The sequence below is a fragment of the Vidua chalybeata genome, chromosome 9 (assembly GCF_026979565.1).
Source record: "Vidua chalybeata isolate OUT-0048 chromosome 9, bVidCha1 merged haplotype, whole genome shotgun sequence".
NCBI lineage: Eukaryota > Metazoa > Chordata > Aves > Passeriformes > Viduidae > Vidua > Vidua chalybeata.
This window is the reverse complement of record NC_071538.1, coordinates 6,261,701-6,278,751: the sequence shown is the minus strand read 5'-3', so window position 1 is coordinate 6,278,751 and position 17,051 is coordinate 6,261,701. Positions and strand designations below refer to the sequence as shown.

Here is a 17,051-nt window from a genome sequence, read left to right as displayed (position 1 = left end):
CCTAACAAACCTCAGTGCTCCCACACACCCTACACATCACTACAGGTTCTTTTTTCCAACCACCCAAAGTCGTACCAATGGATTTCAGCCATGAATTTCCACTGGCCAATTTAGCTGTGAACGCTCTGCTACAATTCAGAGTTTGCTGGTGTGAGTCTCCTGCCAAGCACGAGCTGTAGCCCAGCATCACCCTGGCAAGCAACCCAAATATTTACCCTCCATTCATTCAACCTCTTGGACAAACACACCCACTATTTTTAACTAACTGGCTAAACAGGAGTAAATTTTACATGTTTGCACCTGAGAATTGTGTCAACAGTGGTTCAAAGCTGGTGAGACACGTGAGTGGCTTCAGAGTACAATGATGAGCAGTAGGACTTTCCTTTCCCCTTTCCTCTCCTGTTATGGATTTAAAAGTTTGTCCTGCAGCTTGCACACTCCTCCTGTCACTGCAGGTTTGGTCCCAGAATGCCCAAATTTGCCTTTACACCCATCACAGACTCTGCCACACTTCACATCTGGCACAGATCTCACCCCAACAGCAATGCCAGCCTGGCACCAACAACTTTCCTGCCCTAGAAAGCCTCACACCTCTCCCAGGTAAACAATCCAAATAAACTCTTCTATACACTTCTGCTAGGGCTGGATCGTCTCATTTTTATTTACAATTCACTCGTTTCTCTCTTTTTGGAAAACATTTGCTTGTGCCATTTCTGCAGTGGCTGCCTGGTAACTCCAGGTGGTCTTTAACTTCAGATTCATCGTCCTGTGAGCCTTATACCATGCAGAAAAACTAAAAAAAACCCCAACTTTGAACATATATTCTATATGTCAGAATTCAAAGTCAAAAATTATGAGAGGAAGGTGAACTCCATCTGCACTCCCAGCACTGTCTGTGTATTATAAAAACTGAGAGTAGCTCAATTCCTTGCTTTGGCCAAGAGCAGTTTCATACAAGTTAATTTTTCAGTCCAGCTAGGATTTTATTCCAGCTCTCCAGAAGCCCAAAGCAGCAGGCATTTCCCAGCTGCAGCTCTGCCTCCCTCTCCCATGAGCAGCTGTGGATGCAGGAGCATTTCCCTGCTGCTGGAGGGATCTCTGGGCTCTGCTCTGCCTGGATCTCAGCTGCCCCAGCTCGTTTATCCCCATCCAGCTGGTGCCAGGAGAGCTGCCTGGAACAGAGGCTGTGCAGTGGTAAAGGATAAAGCAGGGATCTATTAAAAGGCCTTCAAAGGACACACCTTGGGCAGTGCAAGAGCCTGGCCATGGTGATGCCTCAGGTTTTGGCTTTTGTATTTTCACATTCTGAGCTGCTTTAGTGTGTAATTCTGGGCTTCATATTATGGGATGGTGAGCTCTCTGCACAGAGCAGGGACACAAAACAATTCCTGCTCCAGCTGGGCACCAAGGACAAATGACCCAAAGCTCAGGCCCAGGAGCACAAACAGCGTGGGCTGGAGAGAGAAAAACAAGCAGGATGGGAGTGCCTGGGCTAAAGCTGGAATGGGACAATGAACTGCAAGGTGCAAATGGAGCAGAGCTGATCCCAGTGAGAGCCCCCGGGAGCGCTCGTGCATTTTGGGACCATTTTGGTTCCTCTTGGCTGCAGCCCTGGCTGGGCTCTGGTGCTGCCCAAGGTGGATCCATGCAGGAGATCCTTTCCATAAATCCCTGCTTTATTCTGGGACTCTGCCCAGCCTCTGCTCTAGGGGAGACCCCACAAGGCATCAGCAGCACCCTAAGGATGATGGGCATTGCCAACAGGGCTTTGCAACAGCAACGTTGGGACTTGTTTATTCCATCGTGGCTAAAACCTTGCAATGTTTTATTCAGATATTAAACCACAGCCCTCTGGAGACAAAATTCCACCTGGCGAGTTCAATAAACACCTCTAGGTGTCACCAAGCTGCTCCTGCTGGTTTTGAAGTCCAATTTATCATGGTAGGTCCAGAGGCAATCCTGTGAGTACCACACTGCAGCACTTCTGGAAGCATCAAGCACGAGAATTATGCCCAGACCTCAAAGGCTCAGAAAAAACAGGAGTGAAGCCATCATTCCCAATTAATTAAAGGAGCTGCTGCCATGGAAAGTGGCTTTAAGGGCTTACTACAGCTCTTAACTACCTTTCCTGTAAAGAGCTTAGTACAGTAAATGTGAGTAAGCAAATATTAAAAATAGCTAAGCTGGGCCACTCTTGCTCAATGGCTTTTAGCACTGGCTCAGACAGGAGTGACTCATCCCAAGGCTCATCCCAAATCCCTCCTACCCTATCTGCTGTCCCAGCCTGGCTCCAACAGCTCCTGCTCCACACCCTGGACACCACCGGCCCCTCTGAGGAGCTCCAGGACAGAGAGGGCGTGGAAACACCACAGAAAATTCATCAGGATTTGCTACTCCTTCTTTCAGCCATCAAGGATCACTTTGAAAAAGATCATTCATTGGTTTATGCTACTGAAATCCAGTATTTAAAAGGACTTGAAATGAGGGGTTGCCATGCTTAAATCACTCTCCAAAAATTTAACAGGCAACTCCCAAATATTTAGCTTCAGAAAATAATTTCTTACCCTCTCCCCCTTAACTGCAGCCATGCTGAGCTACTGAGCTGCCCTCCAAAACACTGAATTACTGAGCTGCCCTCCAAAACACTGAATTACTGAGCTGCCCCCCAAAACACTGAATTACTGAGCTGCCCCCCCAGGATCATCCCAGAAATCCCAAAGTTGTCATCACAGACTTTCCAAGTGCAGGATCTCTGCCCTTTGTTGTTTGAACCCCACAAAAATCAGAAAAACCCCTCTTTGTCTTATTTACAGGAACTGGTGGTCACATACAGGGAATTTCCACAGAGTTAAGTTGGTAATTTTTATACTTTGACTGTACATTTACCATGAAAACACAGAACAGAAAAGCCTTTTAAAAAATCTTCATGACAGATACAAAGTTTAATCAAGATTAATTAGGCTAATCAGATATCAGTGACATACAGACACGAGAGGTGGCAATATGTGACCCTGTATATTTTATGTACACAAGTAGGTCTCCAGAACTATTTATGTGCTTAAAAATGGTATAAACCAAAGTCGTTGCCAAAACTGCAGTGATATTGAGCCAATAATTTATTACATTTAATTATTTATTATTTAATAATTTATTTAATACATTTATTTATTATTTAATAAATACATTAATTTGTCATGCCTTAAAAGAGATGGCAAAGGGAAGAAAAGAGAGAAGTGTTAGCAAGCCATAGAGTTAATGCTGTAATCACGGAATTAATCCTCACATAAATCCTTCAGAAGTTATGCCAAGTTTCTATTGCATCTTTCCCTCTCTCTGCCAGAACAACAAGTTTGTTTTGGGGTTCAGTGGTTTTTTTTCAGACATCAAGGGGAAAAAAAAATACAAGAGGAAAAATCCTGAAACTTTTAGGAAAAATACTTCATATTTCCTGGAAGCTGCTGAGTATTACACTTGCACTACTCTATTAGGTACCTATGAATGAATTATTATTTTTTTCTCCCCATTAGGCTGTGCCAGCCATAAAAAAAATACCATTTTCTGCTCTTTCTTTTTCCAGAAAAAGCACAACATCACTAATTTGGGTGAAGTTTTCAACTTAACTCAGAAAAAAAGAGAGGACAGATAAACGTTAAGCCCAGCCTAACTCACTTATAAATTATTAAACCCCATTTGCCTGTGTCCAAACCAACAAAACCCAGCAGCAACAAAGTCCCAGCTCAAACTGTCAAGTCACAAAAACAGGAACTGGGGTTTTTTGTTTCCCCTTTTGAACTTGATACCAGAACTAACAACACATTTTGTGCCTGAGGCACCACGAGACATGAAATTTTCTGCATTTTTTTTCTTTTTTTGGAGGGGAGGGTAAATTTAGAATTCATTATTTGCTGCAAAAACTTGGGTTTAATTTTATCTGAGCTATGAGTGTAGCTTCACACCCCCTCTGGATTTTTTTTTTTTCATATTCCTACAAATGAGAAAAGAGAGGAGTGAACACAGCTGGAAAAGAAGAGTTCCAAGGGAAATTTGTGAATGCCACAGCCAGGAAATTTGGAAAGACAGAGGAAAAGGAAAAAAAAAAAAAAAAAAAGAGGAGAGAGACAAATCTGAGGAACTTTAAATCACTTTTCTCCCCCTTTTTTTTATCCACTGTGATGAAACTGGCTGGTTTATAGTCACAGTTCCAAAGCCTGGATTTCCAACTCAAAATCTGTGGAAAAAATGAACTTTTGTGAAGCATCTGGACATTTCCTGCTTGGCCCCAAAGCTGCAAATACAGTGCAGCTATTCTGGCAATAAATATTTCACTGCAGTGGGCAGCACTTCCTACAAATTCCACTGTGGGAAACAAATCCCCCTGTAAAGCACATGGAATCCTGGAGAAAATAAAATAAATAATAATATTTATAATATTAAAAATCCTGGAGAAATAAAAGCAGAAGGTGCCCTGTGCATGCACAAAACTGAGGACACCACAGCCCGAGCTTTCAGCTCTGAATTCTCTTCTCCAGAAAGAACTTCCTTTTTTTTCTGGCCTTAAAAACAACTCAGAAATTGAACTGCAAGTTATCGTGCAGGAGTCTGAACAACAAAACCTCCAATTTCATCTTGTTGTTGGTTCCTCCCTTACAAAAAGGAGCAACACCACATCAGGCATTTCCACAATTTACAGAAACCTCTGGATTTTGGGGAGGTTCAGAAACCACTGCCCTGCCACTGTAATTACCAGAGCGCTGTTATCCCATGAAAACTGACTCAAAATGCATCAGCACATTAAAAAAAAATAAATCAAAATGCTTGAAAAGCTTCAGAATTCAAAGACCTGAGAGAATATTTTAGTAGACATTAAATAAATATTAGGGACATGACACAGATCTCTGTGTTGAAAAGTTAATCACAGACTTAACAAGACAAAAACTTAGACAAAACTCATAGAAATCAGTTTTAGGATAAAATATCTGTAATTCCTGCAGTAATTTGGATGTATCAACCCCCCAGCACTTTTCTTAAACAATCTGTGAATTACCATATGCACCTCCCATGGGGCAAATACCTGATTTTTACAAAATATTGCCCTGGTGTCACAACCTGAACATCTGGCCACAAGCAAGCTGCATTTCTGCTTTGGTATTTATGTCACAAAGTCCAATTGGTTCGTTTCTCAAGTGAAAATGCACATAAATTAAATTTAACCAGCAATAAAAAAGCCAACGTTTATTTTTATGCATGTGACTTTTGTGCATACACAGTGGTTATCTTTTATATAAAAGATTGTTTGCAATTAAAAACTGCCTGCTGCATCTCTCCACACAACTCCAGACACATCTTTCCACGTAAATATTAAAAAAAAGGAGATATTTTCTTCATTCTGACAGGGAAATAAACTCAACAAATCCATCAGTGCACAATCTATTTTTGTCCCCCTTCAATGCTCACTGTACAATTAATAGCTGACATTTTAGTGGAACAAGACATGCAGAAAACATTCTCATGGGCAAATTCACCTGAATTTAAAGAAAAAAAACCCATAACCACAAAATCACCACGAGGAGAATTTGATTCCCAAGAGAGAGAAATTAGCATGGCACTATTTCCTCATCAATCAGAGCAAGGAAAACTAATTCCACTCAGAACACTTGCTCTGTGCATTTTTATTTGGGTGATATTAAAAGCCTTGATTTATTAAGTGTTAAACACTCCAGAAATACCACCCCACTTCTTATTTTTGTCTCAAGAAATCCAGAGCTAATGGATTGTGACCAGAAGTCACTGAAATCAGGGCAAAGGACTTCATTTAGGCTGCTTTAAACTCTGGTTTCTGCCAGTTCTCATCACATGCTTGGCCTGGATTCATGGAATGGTTTGGATTGGGAAGGACCCATCTCATTCCATGGGCAGGGGCACTTTCCCCAAATGAAAAATGCCTTTGATAAAAAAGCTCTGGAAAAGGCACCCTTCCATTTCAGCTGGGAACGATGGGACTTTAATCGAGAATTACAGAAGCCAAAGCCACAATTTAAAAATCTTGTAAATTCTTTGCTGTTTACTGTAACACGAGAGCAAACAGATGGGGCAAGGGAAGAATTCCAGATATTCCAGGAACAGCCATTCCTTGCTGGTTATCAATAGGAATGAAACACACACATTTGATCTGGCAATAAAACCAATTTTAAGTTACAAATGGATGTCTGAGGTGTTAATTGTATTAAAAATTATTTCTTACTAAAGTGCTGCATGAAAGATGTTCCAGTCCCTTAATGAGAGGACTGCTGTACACAGAATTTATTTTCTTAAGCATAAGATGACATTTTGTCTTATTAAAAGCACATCCTGATCAAATCACCATTTTTCTCTTCCTAAAGCCAGGGCCTTTGGCTTAGAACAAGACCAAGCTACAAAATGAAAGAGGAAAGAACACAATTATTGCATAATTAATTGTTCTGACCCCCCTGTTACTCATGCTCACAGATAAAAACCCACCCTGGTTTATATTTTTAGGTCCCAGCTCCAGGAAACAATCAGGATCAAATGCAAATCAAAGCAGGAAAACAAACCTGAGCTGGAAACAGAAAATGATGTGAGGCTCAGCACAAGAACTCCAACCAGAGCCAGCTCCACAACAGTTCTGAGTCACCAGCTGTGCTGAAGAGCACCCAAAAAGGAACTTTTCCCTCCTATCCCCATTTTTGAGCTCACCCCTGACCCTGCATGAGGCTGAGACCAATGGGGGGGAAAGGGAATTACTCAGTTTTGTCCTATTTTATAATGGGATGCTCATGGAGAAGAGTCTTGGCCTAAAACCTATCCTTAAGAGCCTGATTCTAAACTAAATCCTAAAAAATTAAGCTCTGTTAACACAAAGATATAACACATAAAGCTGCTCCTTAAGCCTCTGGTTGGGGCTTAACAAATGAAACATTTCTGTTTCAGGCTGTGCCCTCCCAATGAGTACAGACATGGAGAAAGGTTTTATAGGACCATAAGTGTGTATTTGTTCAGAAGATAGGGATCTTTATGTCAGTTTTCCCTGTTAATTAACCACTCCCAACTTTCCCTGTCTCTGGAACTGAGCAACACCAGGTTTTAATAAATAAATATCCTGAAACAGCCTGGGAAAGCTGCTCATCTCCACTGATCTGGAAAACTTCTAAACCATACTGAAGAGAGAATTTTTTTAATTATTATTAAAGGATAACTTGGTGATTAGAACATCCCCTAAAACATTTCTAAAGTTGCTGTGGCTGTGAGCAGATGTACAAAGAGCCTGGTGAAGGTGTCACTGCTCCACTGGTGGTTTCCAGTGTTTATTGGTAAAAAAGGGAATTGTGCCACCCAGCAGAGCAGGGGTGGGACATTCTCAGTGATCATGTGCACTTCTGCCAGCTGGCCTGCCCTCAGTGCAGAACTACTGCAGCTCCCAAAAGCTGAGCTGAAATCGGCAGTAAATCTTTTCCCTGGAAAACATTGTGGTTTTAACAAAAACCTCTGCAACATCAGCAAAATTATCAGGAAGAGTGGTTTGCGTCTCAGCTGTATTTCCAAGGGTGAACTCGCCACAAAGCTTGGAGAAATCCAGCTTTTTATGTAATAATTTCAGTGATAGGCACTGTGTGTGCAAAGCTGAGCTTTTACAGAACCCAGGAGCCAAAAGGGAGCAGCAGAGTGGGCACACAAACAAGCACAGCAATTTCACTGCTAATTAAACTCCATCGAGCTGTTAAGTAACATGGACTCGGCGGCCTGAACAAGTCCTGAGGAGTTTGTTCATCAAAGCATGACACAAAATCAAGGAGGGCTCATGTCAAGAGTGAAGGTGAGGCAGGATGCAGATTTATAGGCTGGCATGTCCTGCCTTGATCACATAAAATTAATATTTACATAAACCATAAAATTATTGTAAATTAATATAAAATTTAAATACAAAACTTAAGATCACATAAAATTAATATACGGAGAGAGAGTTGGGGGTTCTGTAGGAAGGGAAAATGAGGCACAGACACAGGAGCAGGCCCAGGCTGTGGTGCAAGTGTGGGGAGAACAATTCTGTGCCTGATGGAGTTAAACTGCTCCACCTCAACTCAGCTTGCTGCTCCTCACACAGGATTTGCCCAAGTTCCCACAGAGCTGAGGAGAAGCCTCCTGAAACTCCAAGGATGCCCCACAGCAGCTCTGCTGCCTCCACACACACCATGAGCCAAGGAAAATGTTGGGGGTTTTTTCACTTAATTCAACTTAATTCAAACCCCTAAGAACACGGAGTGATTAAACCTGGAGGTGCTGATGCCTTGTGGGGTCTGCCCTAGAGAAGGGGCTGGGCAGAGTCCCAGAATAAAGCAGGGATTTATGGAAAGGATCTCCTCCATGGATCCACCTTGGGCAGCACCAGAGCCCAGCCAGGGCTGCAGCCAAGAGGAACCAAAATGGTCCCAAAATGCACGAGCGCTCCCGGGGGCTCTCACTGGGATCAGCTCTGCTCCATTTGCACCTTGCAGTTCATTGTCCCATTCCAGCTTTAGCCCAGGCACTCCCATCCTGCTTGTTTTTCTCTCTCCAGCCCACGCTGTTTGTGCTCCTGGGCCTGAGCTTTGGGTCATTTGTCCTTGGTGCCCAGCTGGAGCAGGAATTGTTTTGTGTCCCTGCTCTGTGCAGAGAGCTCAGCATCCCCTGATGTGAAGCCCAGACCCACACACTAAAGCAGCTCAGAATGTGAAAATAGAAAAGCCAAACCTGAGGCGTCAGCACCACACTCTCTAATTGCAAGATAACACCCAGTCAATCCCCACCAAGGGTGAAGAGTTAATCACACAGCCCAGTTAATCTGATCAGCACCTCAGCTTTGAGGTGTTTAATGGTGTGCTGGCACAGGGTGAGCAGGATTTAAAAGGTGCCTTCTTTTCAAGCCAAGCCTGTTTGCTGATGTATCTTGCTTATATATCTGGAGCCTGGCTGAGTTGTCAGTCACATGTCCAGGAAGCTGTAAAACCCACAGGGCTGTGGTGTTCTTTTTTTGGTTTTTTTTTTTTTTTTTTTTTTGGCAGAAGATAGCTGTTCTTTGGTAAAAATGCAGCTCTAAGCCAGCCATCCCTATTTGCCCTTTCACTTGACATGCAAATCAAACCCAGGCTCTCCTCTGTTAACCAACTCCACAACTACAAGGAAATTGTTCAAGGCCATGAATTCCTCCTAAAACGATTCTTGGTGTAGAACAAGGCAAGGTGATTTCTTCCACTTGGTAAAACAAAGGTTTCCAGGGGAGATTTCCAGCTACAAAGCTTTGCCAACAATTTGCATCTCCATGGGATGCATCCATCAGGGCTTGTTCTGTATCACCAATAAACAACCTCGATGTTCCCCTCAGGACAGTGAGCACAAGTTTCCTTGGCAATGAATTGCTATGATCCTACCAAAAATCAGGCATCACATAGGTTCCTCGTCTCTGTCCAGAGTCTGGATGAACTCTTGATTATTTCTTGTCTTTAGGGCCTAGAGTTATTAAGAGACTTCTACAAATCAATACCTAAGTCAAATAAAAGACATTTAAGCCAAACCCTGAGGTTTCTAATAGAAAAGTTCCAAGGTTATAGCTCCATTTCAGAAGCACCTGGTGCCCATTAGAGCCTGCAGAGCCCAAACAGACTTTTCCACCAGGAACACTGGAAAGCAGCAAGTGCTAAATTTGGGAATTGCAGCTGTTACTTCATTACCAAAGTCAAACGCACCTTTCTCTTCCTTCAGCATTAAGGACAAGAAAGAAGGGTAGAAGAAAAAAAATACAATTTAATATAAATGCAATACAAATCAAGAGCAGGAAGGAGCAAAGAGGCAAGCTGTGAATTTGTAATATATATATATTTTTTTTTTTTTCAGAGGGAGGGTAATTCCTGTAGCACAGAGTGACAGAGCTGTCGAGGGAGCCAATGCAGGCTGACACAAATGTGTGATATACACAGCTCAGGCTCCCTGACCTCTGGTCCTTTATGAACTTTTAAACTCTCAGCCCCAGCAATTTCAAAATTATTGGTGCCTGTTTTGCTGTACTTTGAGGAAAAGTGAAATACAGAAGTGTCCAGGAAGTGAAAGGTTATTTCTTGTGCATCCTCAGTAAACACGAAACGCTGAGTGCACAAGAAAACACCACACAAAGTGACCTGCAAGTGCCACCTTGCAGCTGAATTTTGGATCTTGAATTCAAAACCTCAGCACTGAGGGTGGCCACCCCTTTTTTCCCTGCAGGAGGCCATCAGCTTGAGATAAGAGGTGAGAGTTTGATATCCTGGGGACAAGAAAACCAACCCATGCAAAATAGATTTAAATACAAAAGACTGAGTCTAATGCAGTACTTAAGGTGGTACCTTTAATACCTTTTTTCCCCCTTAAGTATGTGATGCTTTGCAACTAATTTATCTTCATGAAAAGATAAAAACCAAACAGAACAATCCACACAAATATAAAAAGCTGCTTTGCATTTGTTATCGTACTTCGGTAAAATCCAGAGGAGAGCAGAGCCAGGTATTTATGGATGGCAACACCAGGAAATCATTTAGACCATCCAAGTGCCAAGGTTTTTAAGGCTTGTTTTGTTTATTGTATCTCTCCGTGCTGCTGGTGGTTCAAAATGAACATAAAAGTCACCTGTGCCAAACTGATTTCCTGAAAATCTGAGTCCACACACAAACAAATTGTGTTCCCTCTCCTGCCTCCTGTCCCAGTCATGGAACGAGCACTGTCTGCTCCATTTTCCTTAGCTAAAAAAAGTGGAAGCTTTAGATCCGTCCTTTTCCTGACAAACAAGGTGTCAAGGGTTTTTCCCAGATTTCCTAAGCTGAACAACAATTTTTTCCTGTTCCAAATGACATCAGTCAATATTAGCTCAGTGCCAGCTTCCAGCCAGGGGAATGAAGTGGTCTCAAAGATCTGAAGTGAAAGACCAATAAACTCATTTTGAGAGAGTATGCACCACATTAAAGGGTTATTATTAAGAGTATCACTAATACCATTTAATATTTCAATATCCTGCTCAACTCCAGCTGGGCCCCTGATGAGCAAGAAAAATTCCACTCAGTCTTGGAATAGCTGGAAGAGACAGGAAACACTCAAGGAACAATCTAAACAGCACTTGGAGTCCAAAACTGCTAAAAGTTTGAACTATATTCATATTCTGGGGCTTTAACAAGCCAAAGCTCCTCTCATAGATCCATTCTATAAACAAAGGAGAAATGTGCAAATTCCCTTTAGGAGTTTTCTCCTGGAAGGAGGAAAAGCAGTTGTCAGAGTTTGTGTTCAAAGAGAACTATGCCTTTGGGAACTGGGGCCAAACTCGACTCACAGCAAATCCCACACGCTTCAAAATTCAGAGAATACTGCATTAAACACTGAATTAATTCCCTATATTAGCAGAGCCTCCCTTATGCAGCAGACCTGCTTCAAAGGAGTAGCAGTAAAATCTATCATAAAGCAAAGCTACCAGATAAATGGATTTATGACAGATGAGTGTCCCAAAGCCAATCCCCTTGTAAAGGCTCCTTCTTGCTATTTCCAGAAAACTGTTTGCAACCAGATCCAAACAGGACCAACAGCAACACCAAACCATTTTAATTTGACAATTTTCCTGCTCTCTGCTTATTTCTACCTTACTCTGTAGCTTGCTTCCTCCTCATATAAAAACTCTTTTTTTTTTTTCTTCCCCCAGGCTTTCACCACTACCTTTCTCCACAGTTCAGGATAATGCATAAATCCTCTGCTTTTCCCTCAACTTCCAGCTCTTTTCCTCTATTTCCTAAATTACCTTTTACATCCCAGAGGGGGGAGAAGGAAATCTAAAATAAGTTAAATAGAATAATTTCATGTGCCGGCAGTTTCAATGCATAATCATAATCACATCTCATGCAGAGAACCATGTTAATATCGCTGTTATCAAACCTCCCACACTGTGTAAAAGGCATTATTGATATGCAGATTAACTGCTCCAGACTTTACTTTTCCATGTCGAGGCTGCCCTCCCAGTTTCCTGCAGCTCAATTTTTCTGTCAGTTACGCAACTTATGTTACATTTATATAACCAGTTCAAGGGGAAAAAAAAAAAAAACACAACCAATAATTACTCCAGCCAGCAAAACTGTTTGCAGTTTTATAAAGACCTTCAGCATGAAGAAAATGGTCAGGGCATGTTCCTTAAAAATCCACCTGTCTGCAACAGGCTAGGACATTAAAACCACTAAATTATATTTCCTCCTCTCCACTTTCAGTCAAGAGAAACTTGTGGCCATTTTGCCCAAGAAAACCCTCAGCAGCTTCTTCCAGTAGTTTTCAGTACTGTTTCAGTTTTTTGGACAGATCTATGTGAAACAAATCCTGGATGGGAGCCCCAAAGTGCTGCTAAAGAAATCAAGTGAGAGAACAGCCCCCCTTCACCTGTCACTTCAAGTCCTGCACAGAAACTACAGCAAGAGATGGAAGTGGCAATTGAGCTGCCAAAACCCCAAAATGCTGATTTCTTAAAGCTCCACTTTCCTTCTTGATGAGGTTCAAGCATTTCTGTCTCACCCTGCCAGCAAAACTGAATCAGCCCATGAAAAGCTTTATTGCAGGCAGGCTCTCAGCATTAACTGCCCGAATTATGTGCTTGAACTGCAAAAGCCATTTTCTATCAATTTTGCAAGTGTTTGCCATCACCAATACCTGAAATCTAATTGCATTTTAAGTGCTTCAAAGATCTGAAGCAACTCTTGAGTGTATTTACAGGAATAATGCCTGAATTGCAAACTGTTAGCCAGGCTGAAAAAGAACAACGTGAATATTGTCAGTTTTTCACCCAGAAGAAAACACTTTATAATTTTTAATTGCTGTTGGACGCCAGACAAACCAGGAACCGAGCCCCAACTCGATGTTCCCTCCACAGTCTGGCTTCTCAAGCTCCTTCCTGGGTCAGAAATTCTCACAACAACCCTTTTCACACCTCGATAAAAACAGTCCTAAAGGTTTGCTTTTGTGTGTGAAAGCTTTGGCCTCTCCAAACAATGCAAACGCCTTCCTCTTTATGGAACCAGCTCCATAAAGCAGCTCCTTCTGCTGCAATTCACACCCAACACAAGGATTATCCATCCAGCTGCTGGATTTTGAAGCTCCCTTCCTCATTTTGAGCCTCTTCCACAAGCCAGATCAGGCATCAGAAGGTGCCAAGGAAAGTTCACTTGAAGAAAAAGGTGTTTCACCTCCAAATCCAGGGAGCAGGGGGGGCTACGCGGTGGGAAAGAGGTGAAGCTGGCAGGATGCTACCTGTGACAACAGATTTATCCCCTCCACGCAAAAAAGAGAAGCCCATTTCTCTGAATTCTGTCTTTACTTGCAAGACTAAACCACTTCAGAAGTGTCTGTCTAAACTTCTTGAATTTATACCACTTATAAAAACCCTGCCTTAAGTCCAGCCGCGAAGAGGTAAGGCAAAAGAATTAAATTAGCTTGAAACTGCAGGCTCTGTTTGACCAAGGGAAAAAGGAGTTTAAAAAGGAATATTGATTTTACCACTTGAGTGACTGTTCAGGTGCACTTTAGCTTTTTGTTTTGCAGCTGATACAGGTTTGCTTTCCAAAGTTTTTGCATTAAATACTCCTGATTTTTTTTTTTAACTAAAATCGCTGAATAGACAATTTGAACATACCAAAACAGCTCAACGTTTACAGAAGCTACCTTTCAAAAAAAGGTCACTTTGCAATTAATTCTGAATAACTGCGCAGTGCAAACCTTCCAGGAGTTCACAAACTTAGAAATCCTTCCCGTTTTGTGTTTGTATTCTATTGTTTTGTGTTTATATTCTAAGTTTAAACCCACTCCCCGTGGCTTTTTACAAGCTTTTCACATCACCTTTCCCAAAGGCCAAGCAGAGACACCAGGCTTTGGGACAGCTTGCAGATACTGTGACACTTAGATCAATAACATATCTAACAACTGAATCACCAAAAATGCACTGACAAAAGTATTTGTAGCATCTGCCTGCGATGACAAACTTTAACATCTCAAGCCTGACAGATTTGTTGGCTCAGCCAGAGCAGCAGAGCCCGAGCTGGCCCCGCATTTCAAAGCACCTGTCTTGGTATCACCTAACACAGACCCAGATCAAGGTGCAACTTCCTGTGTGTTTTAAAAACAAGTGTCAGGAGGAAATGCCTCCCAGTCCCCTTATAAGGGCAAAACTGAACTTAATAGCGAGCTGCAGCACCCGAATAAAGCAGCACCAAAGTACCTCCACTCCGCTCGGAAACAAAACTGCAAAGTTGGGTTCTTTGGAGTTTAGTTTAAACACTGACACGAGTTGGGAGTTATTTCCATCTGCCTCCCCTAGTAAATGAATCACAAAAAGAAAAAAAAAAAAAAAACCGAAGTTTTCTTGCATTTAGCATTCCAGATATGCCTCAAATTATGACTTCCCATTGCTAATCCCTTGGAACAGACACTGCATCCTCCTAAGCACAGGGTCGGTGTTTAAACAGAGCTGGATCCATCCTCTCCTGCCGCACTGAGCCACCACCGAGTTGTCTTCCTATCCCCAATCTACATTATTAGCAACAGCCTTAATATGCTTCAGATTTGTCCTGGCTCTCCCCATACATGGATTTTAAAAATCCCAATTCAACAGGGTTATAGAACCATAGATTGATTTGGGTTGGAAGAGACCTTAAAGATCGATTTAGCTCCGACTCCCAGCCATTATCCAACACAGCAATAACTTTGTCACACGCACACGGAGCAGAATTATGGTTTAGGCATTCGGAGAAGGTGCACAGTCGGCACAGCTTGCCAGGTTCCCCGCTCCATATCCCTGCGTGTCCTTTGGGGCGATGGATATCCAGCCACGGCTGGCACCTACCTCCCGTGAGGGAAGGGGCAGAGGAGGGTGGCAGATGTCCCGAAGTGTCCCTGCGTACAGAGGAACAGCTGCCAGACCGACAGCTGGACACCACCCGCTGTCCCGCTTGCCCGGCGCTGGAAGGCAGCGGGATATCCCCGGCACAGGGCGCTCACGGCGGTCCGCGCTCACCCAGGGCTCCGGGGGATTTCTAACTCCTCCAAACCCACGGCGGCCACAACCGGAGCTGCTTCATTGCTGCTCCTCCTGCCGCCGACCCGGGGCCGAAACGTGGCTCTGACAGCGCTGCCCGCACAGCCCCGCAGCCCCGGCTTAGGGGCACCAGAGCACCAGGGGCACCTCCGTCGGCACCCGCTGGCACAGAGGGGACCCAGCGGTTCCGCACCCGCTGGGCTCGGCGGAACGCGGAGGTTCCGCACGGGCACCGGCCCCTCTCGGCTCAGGGCCCGCAGCCGCTCCGCTCCCCGGGCGCGGCCGCCGGGAGAACCCCACACCGCCCCCGCTCCGCTCCGCTCCCCGGGAAAGGCGCCCGCCGCCCGCACGCCCTCCCCGGCTCCCCCCGGCCGGCCCGGGGCCGCGGCAGCCCCGGCCGGCCGCACTCACCGCTGCCGTGGCGCCCGGCGAGGCGAGGCGGGGCGGCCCCGCGGGGCGCTCGGTGCAGGCCAAGCCGGGCCGGGCCGGGCCGGGCGGTGCGGACAGCCCGGGCCGGGAGCGGCTCAGCCCGCGGACGGCCCGTGGGGCTCGGCGGCGGAGAGCGGAGGGCGGCGGTCCCGGCACGGCGGAGCCGCACGGAGCGTGCGCGGGGCCGGGCCCGCCCCGGGGAGGCGCCTGGGCCCGGCTGAGGCGCCGCGGGACGGAGCGGGGCGGGGCCGGCCCGCGTGTGGGAAAGGCCCTTCCGACCCGAACCGGGCCGGCCTTCTGTGGTTACCGCTCGGATCGGACAGGGCTGCGGGTGCTGCCCCACCCCAGTGCCCAGGGTTTGTCACGGTGCTGTTTGAGCTAGAGAGTTACGGAATCACAGAATTACTGGGCTTGGAGAAGCCCTCCAAGGTTACCGAGTCCAACCAGTCACCCAGCCCAGAGCACTGGGCACGTCCAGCCCTTCCCTGGACACCTCCAGGGACGGACACTCCAAACTCTTGCACAGCCCTTTCCGAGGCCTGGCCGCCCTTTCCATGGAGAAATTCCTGCTGATGTCCAACCTCAACCAGCCCTGGTACAGTTTACGACCACATCTTCTTGTCCTATTGCTGGTTAGAGAAAAGGCCAACCCCCCTCCTGGCTACAGCCTCCTGTCAGGTGTGTCTGGATCATCTTTTACAAACCCACAACCTCGTTTCCCTTCTCACTCCGATGTGAACGAGCCGGTGTAAACAACTCACTGAAATGAGGAGATGCTCACAACCCTCCTGTCTGCACAGAAAACAAACCGTTTTTTTTCACTGCGGTTTCAAACTCTTGTCAGAGTCACAGGAAACGGCACAAGTGGAAGTAAAACGCGTAAGAAAATGATTCAGTTCAATGAAATCATTCGCCCCTGCTTCCCACACACCACACGTATCTGGCATTTTCTTCTGACAGAAGAGTAAATCTGCTGCTGCCTTTTGGGGGAATTGTCCTAAAAGATTAATAGGTCATTAAAAAACCCATTCTGATAAATATTTCCCCTGCGTGTAACTCAGACTAAGCACGCTGACACCATTTTATCAAGGCTTTCTGGTGTGTGGCAGCACCAGGTGTGAAAGGCCCCTTGCTGTTCTGAGGTGTTTACACACCCCTGCAGCTGCTCTGCCCCAGCTCAGCTGCCTTGTGCCTCAGCAATCCCGAGTTTTGTCCCTTTTCTCCAGGAAATCAACCTGGGAGCAGCCAGCAGTCAGGTGCTGCTGGCCCGGGAGTGCACGGGTGGCCAGGTGGTTGTAATTTACAAACTGAAGAAATAATCACCGATTCCATTTTTCCCCCCTGCCAAGAGGAATCAAGCCAGCCCTGTTTCCACAGCTGTCAGGAAGCCAGCAGGGTGGAATTTGGATGATTTTGCACCATGTTAACCTTTTTCCTCAGCCACATGGTCACTGGGCCTGGATTAACCGTGCACTGTGGGAAAGCACTGGAGCCTCGCCCTGTTTCTATCACTTTGGTAATCTCAAGATCTCTTCTTCCTGAGGCTGGA

General features: G+C 44.9%; 1 protein-coding gene across 2 annotated transcripts in view; it reads right to left on the bottom strand.

The window, feature by feature from the left end:
- Positions 1-15,574, bottom strand: part of JAK1 (Janus kinase 1) — a 56,064-nt gene extending 40,490 nt beyond the window's left edge. The window contains exon 1 of one of the 2 annotated variants that reach the window (XM_053950610.1): positions 15,485-15,574. The gene's annotated coding sequence lies outside the window, so the exon portion shown is untranslated. The remainder of the gene's footprint in view (positions 1-15,484) is intronic. The other variant, XM_053950611.1, reaches the window with a different exon arrangement.
- Between the last annotated feature and the right edge of the window lie 1,477 nt (positions 15,575-17,051).